We start from the raw sequence: 21847 nt of genomic DNA, 5'->3' as shown, positions 1-21847 counted from the left end.
GGGGAATGGACACGCTTGAAGCTCGGACCTGGGGGGGAGGGAGGGTAAGGGAATCATACGTAACCTAATCATCTGTACCCCCATAACATGCTGAAATAAAAAAAAAAGAAAAAATAAAGCAAACCTTAAAATCAATATCCAAAAATATTAAGGTGATCTTCACTTAACTCCCTAGCAAAACAAACTCAATAGCAAATTGTCACCCATAACCAGGAGGAAATCAGAGATAATGGAATTAGTTGACAAGGGCTTTAAAATAGTTATTTAAAATATTGTAACTATGCTCTATATTTTAAAGAAAAACATGGACACAATGAAAAGAGAATGGAAGACAAAGCATGGGATTTGGGAGCTAAACCATATACTATCTGAAATGAAAAACTAAGTGGACAAAATTATCATCGCATTAGACATTGCAAAAGAAAAGATATAGAAACTATTTAAATTGAAGCAAAAATAGAACATTCATACTGTAACTATAGAATATGACTGTTTTACAAATGCATTAATAATCTTACTGGAGAAGATGGGGAGAAAAGTGAAAATGCATGGAGTTTATAAGACTAAATATAAAAGGAGCTCATATAAACACTGCACTCTATTGGATAACATTGTTTCCCCTGGTGATATGGGTTAACAATTCTGAAACCAGTATAAATTTATACTGGAACTGAACAAATAAGCAAATAAATGATGGATTATAGGAGCCCAGTTTCTCACGGTTAGAATAGAAGGTTGTAGACTAGCAAAGTGGAAGGCTAGAATGATACATGTGGTAATGGATTAAAGTTGAAGACATCAGTGTAAACTCATGTTTATCTTAACATAGATACAGATGGCTACATAAGGAAATATTTATAGATATGTGTATATACACAATTCAGTGTACATACATATATTTTTTCACTGTGTCAACTAAGAGAGCCTAGGTATAATGGCAACTCAGTAGCAACCAGCAAGCCTGGCACCCAGGTCTTGGTTTTTATTATCATTCTCCAGTTAAAAAAAACACGAATCCTTGAAGAAATGGCAGATTCTAGGACTGGGACATGAAGTACACAAAATGAGCCTGGGACATCTTGTGGAGCCAGAAAATAAGTAACACTTAAAAACAAAAGGTTAGGAGCATATCAAATGGATACAGGAGACAATTGAAAGATTCAACAATGGCAAAAGATGGGACAATTTGAGCAAGAAAATTAATAAAGTAGCATTAAATTATAACCCAAAGTTTACAATAAATATCTGGAAGTCCATAGTGATATAAATAAATTATTGAATAAATAAATAAGTGAAGGATAATAAGTAAACCTATAAAGAATAATTCCAAATAATTTATGTTGATACTCTTTAATCCAAGAAGTAACATTTAATCCCCTTCTCCTTTGAGTGTTGGCTTCAATTAATGATTTTCTTTTGAAAAGTAATGTATGGAAAGTGAGGAGTAACTTTACAGAGGAGAAACTTGGCATACACTACTTAGGTGATTAAGTCTAATGTTGTTAGTGATACGTCATGTAATATCATGTAGCCCTGATATAATGAGATGAGAAAACCTCTATGGTATTCTTCCCCAAAATGCGTAACATTAGTCTAATAATGAGAATATCATCAGACAAGTCTGAATTGAGGGACATTCTTCAAAACACTTCACTAGTACCTCTCCCATCTGTCAATTATCAATAACAAGAAAATTCCGAGAAACTGCCACAGCTAAGAGGAGCCTAAGGAGACATGAGGACTAAATATAATGTGGTATCCTGCATGGGATTGTGGAACAGGAAAAAGACATCAGGTAAAACCTAAAGAATTCTGAATAATGCATGGATTTTATTAATAGTTAATAATTCTGTATTAATATTGGCTCATTAGTTGTGAGAAATGCACCATACTAGTGTAAGATGTTAGCAATGAAGAAAACTAGATGTTGGATTTTCTTATATGGGAACTTGCTATACTATATTCATGTCTTTGCAGTAAATAAAAAATTATTCTAATAATGTTTATTAACATAGTTAACAAAACACCAGTAACTGATAGAATAATATTACACAATTCATTCATATATATAAGGATTCCAAGAATGAAAAAGAAGATAGATGGGAGCAGAAAAAATATTGGAAGACATAGTGGACATTTTGTAAATTTGATTAAAAAACTAAATTCTTAGAGCCAAGGAGTACAGTGAAACACAGGTGGATAAACAACGAAGAAACCACACCAAATGCATCAAATTGCTAAAATAGGTGAGAAAAAATAAAGTTTAAAAAGGTGCATTACATGTAGAAGAATAAAAAGAAGAGCTATTACAGACTTCTTGTTAGAAATTATGAAAACCAGAAGACACTTTAACAAAATTTACAAAGTTCTAAAAGAAACAAATAAAACTGTCAACTTAGATTTCTACATCAAGTAAAATTTTACTTTCGAGTTGAAGAAATAATGACATTTCAGAAACAAAACTGAAAAGCCTGGAGAAGTTTTCACCAGCAGTCCTGAACTATAAGAAAAGTTAAAGGAAATTCTTCCTATTGAAGGAAAAAGATACATAAAATAGAAATTTGGATCTACACAAAGTAAAGGAGTTTGAAATGATGACTGTATGTGTACATTTGGAAAAATGTGTTTTTTTTCATTAATCAGGAGAAAAAATAGAAGGCACAAATTACCAATATTTAGAACAAAAAGTAGTATGTCATTACATATCTCATAGTCATTAAAAATATACATTTCTAAGAATTTTATGACAATAAATTTGTAACTTAGATGAAAAGAACAGTTGCTTTAAAAGACAAAACTTTCCAAACAAATAGAATCTAAAAAATGAACTCTGAGTAGCCATATAAATATTAAAGATATTGAATTCATAGATAATCCCCTTGCCACAAACAAAGAAAACTCTAAGACAAGATGACTTTACTGGTGGTTTCTATCAAATTTTAAAATTGAAATCATACACAATCATATACAAATTATTTCTGAAATTAAAGATGAGGGAAACATTTTCAACTTTATTTTATAAGGCTAGCATTATTACGTGTGGTAGGAAGGATAACACCCTCCTTCCCCAAAAATGCCTAAGTCCTAAACTTCAGAACCTGTGAATATGTCACCTTACACATCAAAAGGGAATTGTCTGATGTGATTAAGTTGAGGATCTTGAAATGAAAAGATTATTCTAAATTATGGGCCTAATGTAATCACAAGCACTCTTATAAAGGGAAGAGCGAAGCAGGAGAGTCAGGAGAGATGTAATAACTGAAGCAGAGATCAGAGTGATGTAATTGCTGATAGAAGGACACAAGCCAAGGAGTGCAGACAACCTCTAGAAGCTGGAGAAAGTTTTCTTGCCTAAAAGCCTTTCTCTCTTAAAGCCAGCAGAGAAATGCAGCCTTTTTGATATGTTTATTTTAGCCTCATAAGGCACATTTCAGATTTCTGACTTCTAGAACTATAAGATCATATGTTTTTATTGTTTTAAGGCATCAGATTTGTAATGATTTATTGCAGCAGCAATAGGAAACCAATACACTCGGATACACAATCTGAACAAAACATAACTAGAAATGAAAATCACAGAACAATTTCACTCATGAATATAGACACAAAAATCCTTTTAAAATATCTGCAAATTGAATCTAGCATTATACAGAGAATAATCCATCATGTCAAAATGTAGTTTATCTCAGTAATACCAGATTGTTTCATCATTTGAAAACAATCTATGTAGTTCTCCCAATTAACAAACTAAGAAAGAAAAAAAATGATAATCTCAATAGATGCAGAAAAAGCTTATGGCAAAAATCACCATATAGTCATGATAAAAAGTTCTCAAAAAACCAGGAAGAAAAGAAAAGTTCTTCAACCAGATAAATTGCATCTATGAAAAAAACTACAACTAACATCATTCTAAATGATTTAACATTGAATGCTTTCTGGCTACAAAAAAAGATAAGATATATACAACTTTAAAAGGAACAATCAAAACTGTCTTTATTCATAGAATATATCATTATATGCATAATAAAAGAAGCTAGTAGAAATAGTAAGTGAATTTATCACCATGGCAGGATAAATGGTCAATATGTATAACATTCAATGTATTCCTGTATCCTGGGAATATAGAATTACAAAATAAAATTTTAAAACGTCATTTACAATAGCATGAAATGCATGAAAATAAATTTACTAAAGTGTAAATAACATATGAAATTATAAAATACTGCTAAAAGAAACTAATAAATATCAAATAAATGGACAATTACACCATTATACTGTGTTCATGGATTATAAAACTTAATATTGTTAATATGTAACTTTCCCTAAAACTGATCAATACCATCCTGTTATTAACTCAGCAAGATCTTGTTCTTTTTTTAAAAATAAATTGATAAACTCATTCAGGAATTTATGTGGAAACAAAAAGAATCTAGATTAATCAGAACCATTCTGGACAAAAAGAAAAAAATTTGAGGACTTGTACCACATAATTTTAACACTTAATATGAAGTTATAATAATAATGACAGTTATGCTGTTGGCATAAGAATAGACAAATTAGTGGGAAAGAATAGGAGGTCCAAAAATAAACCTGGAAAAAATATAAATGTTTGTGACATTGAAAAAGACAAATATTTCTAAAGTGGGACAACAAAATTGTGAACCATAAAGGAATATTTATTTTTTCAAAAAAGCTAAGCATGCATTATTTTTTTTTAATTTTTTTTTTTTTTTTTTTGAGACCAAGTCTCACTGTATTGCCCGGGCTAGAGTGCCATGGCATCATACTAGCTTACGGTAACCTCAAACTCCTGGGCTCAAGCAATCCTTCTGCCTCAGCCTCCCGAGTAGCTTGGACTACAGGCATGTGCCACCATGCGTGGCTAATTTTTTCTATATATTTTTAGTTGTCTGATTAATTTCTTTCTATTTTTAGTAGAGATGAGGGTCTCATTCTTTCTCAGGCTGGTTTCGAACTCCTGAGTTCAAACAATCCGCCCGCCTCGGCCTCCCAGAGTGCTAGGATTACAGGCGTGAGCCACCGCGCCCTGCTTATTTTTGAAAGTTAAATAAAACCGATAAAGAAAAACAATTAGAGAAACAATTAAAAACAATCCTTTCTTAGGATTGCTGGATCGAATGGTAAGTCTACTTTTAGTTCTTTGAGAAATCTCCATACTGTTTTCCACAGAGGTTACAATAATTTGCAGTCCCACCGATAGTAAATAAGCATTCCTTTCTCTCTGCATCCACACCAGCATCTACAGTTTTTAGACTTTTTGATAAAAGTCATTCTAATGGGGGTAAGGTAATTAATATCTCATTGTAGTTTTAATTTGCATTTTCCTGATGATTAGTGATGGTGAACATTTTTTCAGATGTTTGGCCATTTGTCTATCTTCCTTTGAAAAACTTCTGTTCATGTCTTTTGCCCACTTTTTAATGAGGTTGTTTATTTTTTTCCTGCTGATTTGTTTGAGTTCTTTGGAGATTCTGCATATTAGTGCTTTATCAGATATATAGTTTGTGAATATTTTCTCCCATTCTGTAGGTTGTCTGCTCTGTTGATTATTTTCTTTGCTCTACTGGGTATATACCCAAGGTAAAATAAGTCATTTTATCAAAAAGATACTTGCAGTAAAATGTTTATTGCAGCACAATTCACAATTGCAAAGATGTAGAATCGAACCAAGTGCTCATCAATTCATCAGTGGATTAACAAAACGTGGTGTGTCTATGTGTATTTTATATATATTATATATAATATATATTTATTATATATAATATATATTTTATATATTTATTATATATTATATATAAAATACACACACACACCATGGAGTACTACTCAGCCATAAAAAGAAATGAATTAATGCTTTTGTAGCAACCTGGATGAAACTGGAGACCATTATCTCAAGTGAAGTATCTCAAGAATGGAAAAACAAATACCACATGTACTCACTAATAATTTGGAACTAACTGATGGCCATACATGTACACAGAAAGAAGTAAAAATCACTAGAAATCAAGAAGGGGGAGGGGGGAGGAGAGGAGGGTTAAACACCTACCTAGCAGGTACAATGAACAATATTCAGGTGGCAGGCACATTTATAGTCCTGACTAAAGCATTATAAAAGCTATACGTGTAAACAAAACATTTGTACCCCCTTAATACTTTGGAATTTTAAAAAAAGCTAAAAAACTAATGGACATGGTGAGCATTGTAGTGGGGGAAAGGGCACGTCTCAAATCATGGTTGGGATATGGCAAAGTCATAAAATGTAACCAAAATGTTTGTACCCCATAATTTCCTGAATTAAAAAATAAATTTAAAAAAACTAAAAATAAACTAAGTGAGAGATTATAGCATCTTAGTATAGCACCAAAATTTTCAAAAACACATTAAGAAGGGTAGGAAGGACAGTTTATATTATCCACATCACCTCTCCCCAAACCCCACACAGCACAATGTGGAGAGAAATACATTCCACATGAGGGAAGGAAAGGGAAGTGAGCACCAGACTTTGCCTTGGACTCTGACACTGGGACTATCCCAGTAAAACCCAGTACTGGGCAGGGCCCTGTGGCCCCGAACTTTAAGCTTGCTCAATAACCAGGCCAGCCCTTGCAGCCCTTGCCATCAGGCCAATATCTGTGAACCCAGATTCTATGCCAATCCCTGAGGATACAAGCTCCAGGCCTGCCCAGCACCAAGCCAGCCCCTATAGCAGCAGGCTCCAGGCCCACCCAAGGTTCTAGATCAGCCCAGAGCCAGGTTGACCCACACAGCCCCAGACTACAGTTCTGCCCCAGTGCCAGGCCAGCACTCCTGGTCTTAAGTACCTGGGCACATCCACTAACATAGGCTCCAGGCCTGCTCAGTGCCAGGCCAGTCCCTCTGGCATAATAGAAAAAAAAAGAGTAAAAAGGTAAGTTCTCTTTATTCATTTTTTTTCCAGCTTCATGCAATAGGCCCTAACACAGATTTGGTAATACAGGCTTTTGAATCATTTTTGAATAATTTAATATTTTAAATGGATGATAACATCATCAGGTATTTTGCAGTACTGGTAAATACCAATTGCCTAAGCTTTATTGTGATTGAGTTTCCCATTATGCTTAACGGTGTCATCATCCTTAAAGGTCTCTAAGCTCCAAATTGTGATGTTATTTTTGATATCCCCTGGTTGAAGGGTCTGTTCTCTCCCCTCTGTTCCATTCCACATCTATTTATTGAAATTATACCTGTATCAAAATTCTTAGGATAAAAACCTGCTGTTCAGCACTGAAGACATCTTATTCTGTTGCTTGTCCCCAGATCTTCACTTTGCCATGTTATAATTAAGTGGTTTATCACATATACCCTCTTTGGTTTTGGTTGTAAAAGATGTATGTTTCAAGAATAGATTGTATTGACTTTTCCTGCAAGATCACAATATATCTCATGTGTTAAAAGACTCTAAGCAGGACTTCACACCCTTTGATCACACAATATTTATTTTCCATTTACACCATTGCTATCAGAGCTACCGTGAAGGGAATGGTAAAATAGAAGTATGAAAAACTAAAAATAAGTTTTATTTGGGATGCAACTTGGCTAATTCCTTGATTCAACTTTTTCTTTGTCTTTTGTGATTACTGTATCCTCATTTACAAGATAAAAAACTTATAAATTATACTTTTCTACCTAAAAAAGATTGAAATGAAGGAGTAATATGAAAGATGTAATTATAATGTGCCAAAATAAGATTATTACAAGTTGTTCTCTTTTTAAGAATTTATTTTGGATGACATTTAAATTTAACTGCATTTTAATTCAAATACAAAGAAGGAAACCCACATCACTAACTGACTTTGCCAATCAACTTGTCAATGCACTAATTATCAAAAACTTTGGCAAGACAGAATTGCCCCTTTTGCAATTCTTATACCCCATCACCAGACGCAAAGATAATTACTTTGTTCAAGTTGTCACCTTGTGACTTACATTTAAAAGTGCACTCCCCCACAGTGCTAATAGATCTTATTCATGAAAAAGTTGTGAATTTTGGTAGCTAGATAAATAATATTTCCTAACTATAACAGATGCAAATCCACTAAGGGAAAGTACTATATACTCCCAAAACAGCCCTATGCATAATTGTAGGCAATAAAATAATCATGCAAAACTAACCATAACTGTCATTTAATGGATACCTACTAGTTTTAAATTTTTTAATTATATCTTTAATTTTCAAAACTCTTAGAGATAAGTATTATGGCACATTTAATAAATAAAAGAGTGAGGCTCAGCAAAGTTAATTAACTCAAGCAAGGTTGCATACTTAGGAAGTATGTAGCTTGCTCAGCTTTTTCTGACTAAAGCCTCTTGTTTTTTACCTTATGCCAAGCTAGAATAAAAATACGCTGGACTTCAAGCAAGCCTCCTGAAATCCAGGTGCCACAAAGTCAAGTGCCTCAAGGGCATAGTTACATACATAACTTCACTCCAGCAGTTATTTTTTGGCACAGCTATTTCTTTTTAAGGAATTTTTATCAGAACAAGGTATTCTTTTTTCATGATCTTGGTAAAGCAGGAAGCATGATATATAATCTCAGCTTTTTTAAGATAAATATTTTGTATTATCATGAAAATATTGACATTTTTATAATTCTTTTGTTCCCATTCATTTTTTTTTACTTAATAATGTTAACTCCTATATTTATGATGATAAAATAATTGCTTTATTATAGAATTGTGTGTTTTCAAAAAAAATAGTGAAAAACTGGAAATCTTCTCTTGCTTTTTATTAGTTAATTCAATGCTATTTATTTAACAATAATTTATTGAGTGCCTTCTTTATGTGAAGCACTATTATAAGCCATAACAATTCAACAGTGAAAAAATAAGGAAAAAAGATGCTTTACCTTCAAAAAAATGTACATTCTCATGGTGGTGTGCTATGGTTTAAATGTCCCCTCTAAAAATTTATGTTGAAACTTAATCCCCAATATGGCAGTATTGAGAGATGGGGCCTTTGATATGACTGGATCATGAGGACCCTGCCCTCATGAATGGATTATTCCATTCACAGATTAATGGATTAATGAATTAATGGGTTATCCTGGGAGGAGAAGTGGTGGCTTTCTAAGAAGAGGAAGACAAACCTGAGCATAGCATGTTTGCATGCTCACCCCTCGCCCCATGTGATGTTCTGTTTCATTTCAGAACACCTCAAGTAGTACCCGCCAGCAAGAAGCCTCTCTCACCAGATGTGTCCCATAGACCTTGAACTTCCCAGCTTCCATAACTGTAAGAAATACATTCCTTTTCTTTATAAATTACCCAGTTTGGGGTATCCTGTTATAAGTAACAGAAAATGTACTAAGACAGGGTGATAGAAAACAAACCAGCTAAATGGAACCTAAGCTATGTTGTATAGTGATAAGTGCTATCAAAGGAAAATTATGGCAGTGAAGGAAGATATGCATTTGCTAGGGGAGTTATTAAATTTTAAATGAATGTGGCCAGAAATCGCTTATTGAGAAGGTTACTATTGAACAAAGACATGAAGAAGGGAAACATAGCTATCTGAGGGAAGAAAACTTCAGAAAGGGGAAAAGCAACTGAAAACCCTGAAGTGAGGCTGTGCCTGAAGTATTCAAATAAATCTAAGAGGCCAGTGAAGCTAGAGTAAAGGGAATGAGCAGAGTAGCAGGAGATGAGTTGACAGCGGTAATTGGGCGTAAAGGAGGCTTGGTGGTGAGCACATCATAAAGAGTCTTTTGGTTTTGACTTTAACTCTGAGGATGAGTATTTCAAGAAAAGAAATGATGTCAAATCACTTGAGATTTATCTGGAACACTGTGGCTTCTGTGTTGAGAATAGATTGAAGGTGAGAAATGGCAGAAACAAGGAGTCCAGACAGGAGGCTATTGCAATCATCTGAACAAGAGATGATGATATCTTGGATCAAGATATTGGCAATCGGAATAGTGATAAAGTGGATGAATTGCAGACATATTCTGAAGGTAGAGCCAGCAGGATTTTTGACTGATTGGCTGTGAGAAGTGAGAGAGAAGACTCAAAGATAGCTCCAAGTTTTATGGTTTGAGTAACTAGAATTCTGTTGCCATTTACCGAGATACAGAAGACTGTGAGTGGAGTAGGTTTTAGCAGAGAAGGGGAAGATCAGGACCTTGGTTTGGGACATGTGTCAAGTTGTGCTAAGTATATAAGTGTTAAGTTCAGGGGAAAGGTCTGGGCTGGAGACGCAAATATGGGAGTCATCAGCATAGAGATGGTATCAAAAGCCATGTGAATGAATGAGATCACCTAGAGAGTGAGTATTGATAAAGAAGAGGTTTAAGTTTAGAGCCCTAGGGATCTTTATCATGTACAGGTCAGGGAAAAAAGAAGGAAACAGTAAATAAGACAGAGAAGGAGAAGCAAAACAAGAGGAAACATGATGCGTGCAGTGTCCTGGAAGCCATGTAAGGAAACTTATCCAAGGAGAGGGAACAAGTAACTGTGTCAAATGCTGTTCAGAGTAGAAAAATATGAGGTCAGCAAATTGAAGTTGGATTTAGCAATATGAATATCATTAGTGAGACTGATAAAAATAGTTTAGGTGAAAATCTGATTGGAGTGGGTTCATTGGAGAATGAGTAGAGAGGAAAAGGAATTAGAGTCAAGGAAGGGGTTTTTTGATATTTTTTGTTTGTTGATTGGTGATATGGCAGGAAAGAATGTACTTGTATACTGATGTAAATATTGCAATGGGGAGGGACTATCTGATGATACTGGAAAGAAAAGGGATAATTGCCATAAATGTTCGAGTGCAGATGTCTGTTTTATATTAATAGAATGTCTTGCTGGTGGGACTGCAAACCAGTGCAACCTCTGTGGAAAGCAATATGGAGATACCTTAAAGAGATACAAGTAGAACTACCATTTGATCTGGCAATCCCATTACTGGGCATCTTCCCAAAAGAACAAAAGTCACTCTATAAAAAAGACACCTGCGCTCGAATGTTCATAGCAGCACAATTCACAATTGCAAAGATGTGGAAACAACCTAAGTGCCCATCAATACATGAATGGATTAATAAAATGTGGTATATGTGTACCATGGAGTAATATTCAGCTATAAGAAACAATGGTGATATAGCACCTCTTGTATTTTCCTGAATAGAGCTGGAACCCATTCTACTAAGTGAAGTATCCCAAGAATGGAAAAATAAGCACCACATACACTCACCAGCAAATTGGTTTCACTAATCAACACCTAAGTGTACATATAAGAATAACATTTATTGGGTGTCAGGCAGGTGGGGGGGAAGAGAGGATGGGTATATGCATACATAATGAGTACAATGCACACCATCTAGGGTATGGACATGTTTGAAGCTCTTACTTGCGGGGGGTAAGGGCAACATACATAACCTAAACATCTGTACCCCCGAAATAAAAAAAAAATAGAATGTCTTATTTTCCTTTGAGTAAATACACAGTAGTGGGATTGCTGGATCAAATGGTAGTTCTACTTTTAGTTCTTTGAGGTATCTCCATATTGCTTTCCATAGAGGTTGCACTAGTTTGCAGTCCCACCAGCAGTGTATGAGTGTTCCTATCTCTCCATATCCACAGCAACATTTACTGTTTTGAGACTTTTTGATAAAGGCCATTCTCACTGGAGTTAAGTGATATCTCATTGTGGTTTTGCTTTGCATTTCCCTGATGATTAGAGATGTTGAGCATTTTTTCATATATTTGTTGGTCACTTTTCTGTCTTCTTTTGAAAAGTTTCTGTTCATGTCCTTTGCCTACTTTTTAATGGGATTGTTTGATTTTTTTCTTGCTGATTTTCCTGAGTTCTATGTAGATTCCAATTATCAGCCTTTTATTGGATATATAACATGCAAATATTTTCTCCCATTCTGTAGGTTGCCTATTCGCTCTATGGATAGTCTTCTTGGCTATGAAGATGCTTTTTAATTTGATCAGGTCCCACGTATTTATTTTTGTTGTTGCTGTGATTGCCTTTGAAGTTTTCTTCATAAATTCTTTGCCTAGGCAGATGTCTATAAATAGAGTGTTTTCAACATTTTCTTCTAGAATTCTTATGTTCATGCCTTAGGTTTAAGTCTGTTATTCATTGTGAGCTGATTTTTGTGAGTGGTAAGAGGTGCAGATCCTGTTTTAGTCTTCTACATGTGACTATCCAATTTTCCCAGCACCATTGATTGAATAGGGATTCTTTTTCCCAGTGTATGTTTTTGTCTGCTTTGTCAAAGATCAGATAGCTATATGAGGATGGTTTTATATCTGGCTTCTCAGTCCTCTTCCATTGATCTATATCTCTATTCTTGTGCCTGTACCCTGCTATTTTGGTTACTGTAGCCTTGTAGTATAGCATGAGGTCTGGTATACTGATGCCTCCCAATTTGTTCTTTTTGCTTAAGGTAGCTTTGGCTATATGGGTCTTCTCTGGTTCCATATGAATAGTACAATTATTTTTTCCAGATCTGTGCACTATTTTGTTGGTATTTTTATAGGGATTGCATTGCACCACCACTGTAAATATCACTCAACAGCTAAAGGTCAAAAGTCAGATACCACAATGGCTCAAGAAGTAAAGCAAACCAATAAAGTTCTACTCAATAGGATGAAGAGAAATCCAGCTCACTTACCAATTCTTTCAATAAATGTGAATGGCTTGAACTGCCTACTGAAGAGATATAAGCTGGCCAAATGGGTAAATATATACAAGCCAAGTATCTTCTGTCTTCAGGAAACACTTCTAACCCACAAAGACTCATTCAGACTCAAGGTGAAGGTATGAAAAACAATATTCCATACAAATGGAAACAAAAAGAAAGCTGGTGTAGCAGTTCTCATATTAGATAACATAGTATTCAAATCAACAAAAGTAATAAAAGACAAAGATGGTCATTATATAATGGTAAAGGGAACAATTCAACAAGAAGACATAATAATTCTAAATATTTATGTGCCTAAAACAAGTACACGCCAATTTATAAAGCAAATCCTACTTGATCTAAACGAAATGATAAAGAATAGCACCGTAATAGCCAGGGGCTTCAACACCCCTCTGACAGAACAGGACGGATCTTCCAAACAACAACAACAGAAAATATTCTTACATTTTTAGAAATACCGAATATTAGAACTGGGAGAGAAATTAAAAGTAATTTATCTTCCTGGGGAAAAAAAAGAAAATAAACAATGAAACAAGGTACTTAAACAGAACTCTAAAACAAATGAAGTAATCTTAATTTAGTATTTCTGGCTTCATTATAAGAAGCTTATACATGTAGAGGAAAGAATGCTGAAGTGTCAGGGGATAACAGTGATAAATGATTAATTCTCTATCTATAAACTGTCCACTCAACTTGTTTTCATAGTTGTGGTAAGGCTTAGTAAGCTACCAACTGTAGTACAACTTAATTTATATTAATGTTATATTCATCAATGTTACTCCTTTTACACTCATTAGAGGTAATATGGCCCAAAAGTAACATCATGTGCCTTGTTCAAATCTGGATTCTGCTACTTTCTAGTCGGGTCAAGTTTCTTAACCACTCTGAGATTCTTCATTTGAAAAATGGAAATAATACTAGCACCTACTTCCCAGGGTTGTTGTGGGATACAAATAAATCAATATATGTAAAGATTTTAGCACAGAGCCTAGTACATAGTATGTGTCTAGTAATCACTATTACTGGTGAGTATAATAGGATGTGGAAATTCATGACATTGAACATTTTGGACCAATACTTGGATTTTTACAATATAAAAAGCATTGAACCCCACTGAAGCTGATACATTTATAGCATAGAATATTAAAACTGGAAGACACCATAGGGTCATAAAGCATAATTCCTTCATTTTTAAGAAGAAAACAAGAAAACTGAAATCCAAGGAGGAAAAATAACTTATTCAGAATCACCCAACTACTTACAAGAAAATGTAAGGCAAGAATCCAGGTCTCCACACTTAGAAATATGCTAATTATTCCTTCCTAAAGCTGTATGTTAGGCATGGCACAGGTTTTACAATGAGTAGTGATGCCAAGCCATCTGGGGTAGGGGGCTTAGGGCACCATAATATTCATTAGACTGCCCCACAAATGCCTTCCAAATAAGCGTCTCTAGAAAAAAAAAAAAACAAAAAAACCTGTGAGATCGCTATGTAAATTCAGCCCAGGACAAATGCTTTAGTTCCTGTCTCCACTGTTTTCTACCAATTGCTGATGCCAAACTCCACAAATATAAAAATTCTGGAACAGCAACTGTTTCTATTGATGTCATTGATATGCATGGAATAGAGATTTTAATCTAATTTCAAGAGTAAATCATAGAATTTTTACATTTTGTGAGTCACACAGGATTTTGAAAAATTGGCTAGAAATGAAATGTTAGTATGTGTTCTTATGAGTGAGGAAATGGTGTCATAGCTGTAGGCTGATTTACATGCCATTTCCTTCCTTAAGTGATAGTTAGGAATGAGTTTGCAGCTGTGATGAGCAAACATTCCAATTCAAGTGTCAGGTCCTTGGAAAAAGGAGATTAGAGTCTTACTATCAGTGAATTCCAGAACTTCAATGTATCAAACACACATACAATGGTGTTTATAGAAAAAGCATTCACCTCCATCATTATCTCTAGTCATGTTGATTGAATGACCAGTTCCTGGTGGTTTACTATGAAGGAAATTGATGCTCTAGTTCCCTGTGGAGATGAGCTGTAATTTACTCAGTGGAGTGTCTTTCCTAAACTTATCAGCCCAGCCAATATGGCCATCTTATACCATGGGAGTAACTTCTCTTTGGTAAAACCTTACTGAATAGGTGACATACATAGCCTTTTCAGTTCTACTATGAAGTCAGATTATTAATTATATAGCCAGTTAGCTTTTTTACCCTAAATAGCAATTATTTTGCCTTGTACTTAAAGGAATATAGCTTATTTATTTCCGTATGTGGCCCAGGAGCACATGATCAGTGATGGGACTCAGAAAACAATGCCCCAAAATGAAGGCCTCAGAAGCAGCCTCAGAAGCAAGATTTTCTCTGACTTTCTATTGTCCTCCTGTCTCTCAGTCCCATTCTTTCCTGAGGCTAGCCATGGAAATTAGAATCCCTCTTCCTCCAGGTGGATCATAGAAACCAGAAACTCTTTTTTCCTAAAGCCAGCCATAAAACTTAAAAATGTTACTCTAATTATCCCTCTGCTTTTCTGTATAAAAACTAGCCATAAAGAAATTATCTGACTTACCTCGTTTGATTGTAGGTCATAACGCTTCAATTCCAGAAAGAGTCCTGCCCAACACTCAGAAGGAAAAAATGCTGCACAGAGAGGCCAAGAAGAATCTAGACAGACAGGCCTTGCTTGATTTCCCAACTTAGTCTATTAGCATTAGGTCATACTCTTTTTATTCAGTCATATTTCTATACAGCTGTCCATATTTTATTGAACCTAAGCATAAAATTGGACAATTTATCCTGTATCTTTGAATCTTCAATCTGAAGTTTCCCAGGTATGCATTAATAAAATTTGTATATTTTTTCTCCTATTAATCTGCCTTGTCAGTGATTCTCAGTGAGCCTCCAGAGGGCAAGAGGAAAGTTTCTTCTTGGTCCTGACAGCAGCGTCTCACCCAAAATTGGAGTGCCAGAGAAGACTTTTCTGAGGTGATGCAATAAAAGAGATTATTGATTCATTTGGTCTTTTTAGGACTAGCAGGAGAGAGAATATTCCCAGCACAAGCACAGAGGCAGAGATGCAAGAGAGAAAAAGGTCTATTTGGGAACTGTAAAAGTTCACTATTTTTGTCAATTTCAATGTGAGTTGGCAAGAGCTGAGCTCGGGCCAGATCTTGGAACAATTTGAAAATTATGTTAAAGAAATTTCAGTGCCCTCCTAAAAATTTTTGAATTAGTCTGAGAGGTTATGGTTTGAAAGATTATGAATAGGAAAGTCTCATAAAAGGTCTTTTTTGAGGAATGGGTCAGGGGACAGACATGGGAAGAAACGGATGTAGCTATAAATAAGTTTCATGCTTTTAAATTAAATCCTTTCAAGATAAAAAAGATGACTCCAAAGTAAAGTGAATGTAAGTATGAAATCTTCTGCCTCCATATGAAAACTTTTGGGGTGGTAGAATACATGTTCATTTTAAAAGAACTAGGGGAGTACTTATTTTTATTTTCCTTAATTTTGGCACTTTTATTTTACATATAAAGAGCCCATAATATATTTTAATTTTTCTTATGAATTCTATGCCTTCTATGAATTTTATGTCCTACCTTGCAATTTAGTTTGCTTTGGTTCTCCTTTGGCCCAAATGCAGGCTATAATCATTCAGCACTAGTAGCATCCATACCTTCTTCCTATAATCGTGAATTAACCAACCTTCATGTTTCCCATAATTTAAGAATAAGAACAAGGTACAATATGTGTAATTAAATAAAGAAAACCATTTTCTTTGTTGTTGTTGTTGTTGTAGCCAAAGAAGACTGAGAGACATCAAGATTTTTAAATAACAGCATTCAGGTGTTTTGTTGCCACAAAGACTGACCCAATACGTTCTAATGCAAAACAAAGACTCTGAGGACGTTTTCTATCAAAATACATCAGTGAATAAATTTCTCCACAGAGTCCATAATATCCCTTAAGTCTTTGATATCATTTGAATAGATACTCACACTATTCTCTGATGGGAAGACATTTGAAATTAGAATAAAATTTTGTCTTAATGGAGACATTTCATTATTGAAATGAAAGGTGATTTGGTGATGAGATCAAGATGTAGAGCATATTAATTTGGTTTCATCATAAGGTTATAGGATAACCCAATGCTTCAATATTTTTTATAAAAAAGAAACTCTTACCAAGTGCAATACTGATGTTAGTCTTCTTTTATAATTGTAGAAGAAGTTAATTAAAATATCATATCAGAGTCTTCATTTTAGGTTAAAAATGGGTTTATAGAAATTTATCCTATGTTTATGAGAACATTTAAAATTTTTACATCTCTGATATACTTCTAAACTTATTCCTTAACTTCTTCAAAAATATTTATTTATTATCAACTATGTGATGCTCATCATGCTAGACAATTCTGATGCAACGTTGAACAAAAAAAGACATGATTCTCCTGAATCTTGATTATCTAATAGGTGAGATAGATATTAATCAAACAATCACATAAATATATCATTCCAACCTAAGGTAAATTATATTAAGGTCAAGAACATGGTTACATGGACCATGATAAAAAGGAGCGTGACCTGGACTAGGGGGGAAAGTTTCCTGAAGGAATATTACTTGAGCTGAGATCCACAACATCTGTAGACCCTAACTGGGTAAAGGGCATAGGTATGTGAGAACATTCCTAATGAAGGAAGAAGTATATACGATAACCCATGGCAGGAGACAATGATACATTAAAGGCACTAAAATCAGGCTAGAGGGACTGGAGTATAGACGGTGAGGATGAGAGTGCTGCTAGAGGTGGTCATACCGTACAGCACCTTGTAGGTCATATTAAGAATGCTGGTCTTGTTTATGAGGGGTGAGCCACTGATAACTTTTAAGCATACAATGGGCACGCTCGTTTTTGTGTTTTGAAATACTAGTTGCAGCTGAGAAATTGGATAGAAGGGTCCAGAGTAAAAGCAGGGAGATCAGTTAGGAGGTTATTTCAGTTAACTGAAGGAAAAATAATGGCATCTTAGTCTAGACTTGTGACAGTAGGGACAGAGGGGAAGACAGATTCAAACAACATTGACAGAACTTGGTAATGAATTTGAAATATGTGGTGAGGAAAAGTGTCAAGAATAACTCTAAGTTTTTTGAGTTACACTACAGAATACATATGATATGGATACATTAAAGACTTCCCAATAGAGCACTTCCATAAAAAAGGATCTAAAACTAAAAAAAGAAAATAAATAAATAAATTGCAAAAAAAATCAGAATTTATTTGGAAAGAAAAGTTACAGTATAAGTAAATCAAGACTGTTTGAAATTTATACAAACAATGTGTAGCCCATATATCCACTCTACACATTAGAATTAAAATATGACTATCTTATAAATATCATGCATTGCCACATAAATTGTTTTTTGTAGGCTAAAATGGTTAATCTTTATTAACCTATTCATCCATAAGTCATGTTTATTGGACCATCTAAAACGGTTTTATATCTATCTCCTTTCCTCCATCTTCTTTTTCTCCTCCCTTCCTCCCTCCCTCCATTCCTTCCTCCCTTCCTTCTCCTTCCTTCCTCCCTTCATTCTTTGCTTCCTTTCTTCCTTCCTCCATTCCTCTCTCTCTATATATATATACATATTTTTGGAGAATTTATTAGAAATCACACATTATGCTAGGCACTAAGGATGCATTGGTAAATCAAAGGCATGTGCTATCTTCATGAGGTTTAAAATATATCAGGGTAGATACTTTAAAACAAACCCCAAGAAAGAAAGAAATATTCGATTATGTCTTTGATAAGGAAAATTCATAGAGTGCAATGAAAGCTATGACCAACATATTTAGTCACTTGGGTGTACGGAGGAGATGGCTACAAATAGGCCATTGCTTTTTTTTTTTTTTTTTTTTTTTTTGAGACAGAGTCTCACTGTGTTGTCCCGGCTAGAGTGCCGTGGCGTCAGCCTAGCTCACAGCAACCTCAAACTCCTGGGCTCAAGCAATCCTCCTGCCTCAGCCTCCCGAGTAGCTGGGACTACAGGCATGCGCCACCATGCCCGGCTAATTTTTTCTATATATTTTTAGTTGTCCAATTAATTTCTTTCTATTTTTAGTAGAGACAGGGTCTCGCTCTTGCTCAGGCTGGTCTCGAACTCCTGAGCTCAAACAATCCACCCACCTCGGCCTCCCAGAGAGCTAGGATTACAGGCGTGAGCCACCGCACCCGGCCAGGCCATTGCTTTTTGAACTGTGTTTCCTGGAGACAGAACAAAACGGACAATCATCTCCACAATAGGCCTTAACAAGGTAAAAATTATTCTGTGCTATCATGTCATCTCCCGTATCTTCCCTTTTCTAGAATGAGTAATTATAATTTTGGACAAAATCTAGGATGCCTAAACTATGCTTTGGCATTTACTGAGAAGATACATAATATTAAGTTGTCATAATCCCAAAATAATCACCTGCTGCAAATGGTCCTGTTTAAGGATAGCTATGATAGTATCATAGCATTTGGAGGCTGGAAATGTCTCTTTGGTTTTGGTTATATTTTAAACTTTATGAATTATTATGTTACTCATGTGAGCACTTAAAATCAGTGACCTGGCTGAATTATATTAAATAAAGCCTTTTAGGTTCTGTTAACATCCATTTCATCCACAACTATGTATACAGTTGTTTTCCTTAAAAGAGGATAGCATCATTTGCTAGCTGACATGAACTTTATATAGGAATGTGGCCTTTTGATGTAAGTGGGCAGACACTAATCGAGAAACACTGAACAATCAGAGAAGGCCACTCAACTGGTTTCTGGGTTTATCAGCAGTTGCCCCTTTATGTTACATCTGTGTTCTGTGGGGCTAAGCACTAAGAAAGCCCAGGCCTTGGCTTAGCCTCCTCTTGGCAGCTCACCTGCACTGCAGCCATTGCTAAGTCCTCTGGGTACACTGCATTCAGCATGTGCACTGACATCTGGACACAGAGAGGATCCTGGTGCTCTGAGATGAGATGACAAAAGACCTACTGCTCTATCCCTAGCTTTCCCACCACGTTTCTGGTGACCGTAACTAGACTTAGGCTTAGGCTCCAAGGGATTAGAGGGGTTGATCCGGGCCTACTCATGATCTGTGGACCACAGAGAAACCAGAGTGGGACTAATTGGGATTGTTGGCCTGAGATAAAAAGGCAGGGACAGAATCAGAAGATACTTGGCTGAAGAAGAACTAAGTGGAGAGGTCCTCCCTAATATGTTTATGCTAGGGAGGGAGAAGCTATCTTAAATCTGCATAAATGGAGTGACATGGTGCAGTAGTAGCCAATGAGAAGCCACAATTGCCATCTCATCCCCACCTTCACCAGCTTCAGCTAACTTCTCTGGTTCTGCATTCTTGATCTTGGCTCTGTGTGTCCCAGTATAACCTGCTGCCTCCTCAGCCCCAGGCAATGACTATGCCCTAATCCAAACCTTAGCCTTAGCTCTCCCCTGCCTTCAGCCTCAATTTTGTCCCTGATCTTTCAGCTATGTTTCCCATTCGACCTCCTTGACCCTAACCACCTCTTGAGCCCTGGCCCTCTAGTGTCTTCTCATCCTAGGCCCATTGGCCCTGTGGGCCCAGCCACTCAAGGGAAGGAAGGACCCAATAAGCATTTTTGAAGTAAAGGAGAGAAGAAAAAGAAAAATAATTTACATTTTTAATATATTCTTTGTTTTGGCTAACATACTATTATTTCTTTGAATACAATCCTCTGTGGGACTGGATCTTGAGGCCAGCATCTGGCCTTTATATGGGTTATAGAGTTTATGCCCCAGGGTGAGATGGAATCACAGTATCTTAGGGAAAGATATTTTGTTCATTTTATGCTGTATACTTGTCTCACAGCCCAGAAACGATTGTTTCTTCCATTAACACAGTTCTCCTTGTAGTAGTTTAGAGGGAATAGAATGGCACCAGGAAAATATGTTCCATCAGATGTAGGGTAAGAAAAGAAAGTGTTAACTGGAAGAGCACTACTCCTTCTGTGTTGTTCATCTGTCATTTTTTATTTGCAACTCTTCCTAAGTTGTGCACGTGTAATTGAGTGAATGTCTTAAAAAGCTTTGTTATGCATATGAAATCCTTTTAACAACAAGTCTCTAGTCTTTTTCCATAGACAGAAATAATTTTTTTTTACAAAACTACACATTTTCTAAGAGATTAAAAATCCTATTTACTTTCCAGCAAATATACTCAGTTTTTCAAATTGTACTACCATATTTGGCTGTGCAAATACAGATGCTACAGGCAAAGTCAATTGAGATGGGAGCAGGGGTGAAAATAGCAATCATACTTCTAGACATCCTGATGAGATTCTTATTCAATACAGGCCATGTTGTGCTGGAGACTGCATGCTTGTGGGGTTCAAAGATCCCAATATTGCACATTCTCATTTTCATTCTTTTCAAGAGGTGAGGGATTTCATGATTTTGCATTACTTTATATTTTTTACTTGTGTTTCTACATTTGCATAGTAACCTCTAAGATAGAATGGTGTATCCTGGAAACTCCACGTGGTCCTGTTGGCCAATACTGTGACAAGGATGCTTTTCTAGGGACAGAGACTCTGTCCCCTCCTCCTCTGACCATCTGACCCATAAGGCCTGCAAGCCACATTTTCAAACCTCTACCGCAGCTCAGTAAGTTAACAGACACCATTATTTGCCTTTTAAATTCTGCTCAATATAGAATTACTACCAGCAATTTTATATTCTACCAAATAACATTTTTATGTTACCAACCTAATCAGAAAATTCCAGTTCAATCACACTTTCTCAGAGCAGAGTTACAAAATGACCTCCTATTCCACTTTTTAATCTCCACCTTGAGAAAGATATGCAGAAAGGCTCTATGGGCAGCAGTTAATCTGACAGTGATTTCTTTACATCAAAAATTAGTTTCTAAAAATTATTTCTAAATTTAAAAAATTTACCTCAAGAAGTAAGAATACAATAGTCCTTGTAGATATGATTTTTTTTTCATTATAAGTATGAAATCTTTATTTCTAATGCAGAATCAGATATAAATGTGTGCATTCTCTCAGAGAAAGCAGCTAGACTTTGCCCAATTTACAGGATAGCACAACTTTGGGAAAG

Source organism: Propithecus coquereli, unplaced genomic scaffold (genome assembly GCF_000956105.1).
Source record: "Propithecus coquereli isolate 6110/MARCELLA unplaced genomic scaffold, Pcoq_1.0 Scaffold99, whole genome shotgun sequence".
Lineage (NCBI taxonomy): Eukaryota > Metazoa > Chordata > Mammalia > Primates > Indriidae > Propithecus > Propithecus coquereli.
This window is presented reverse-complemented; position numbering follows the sequence as displayed.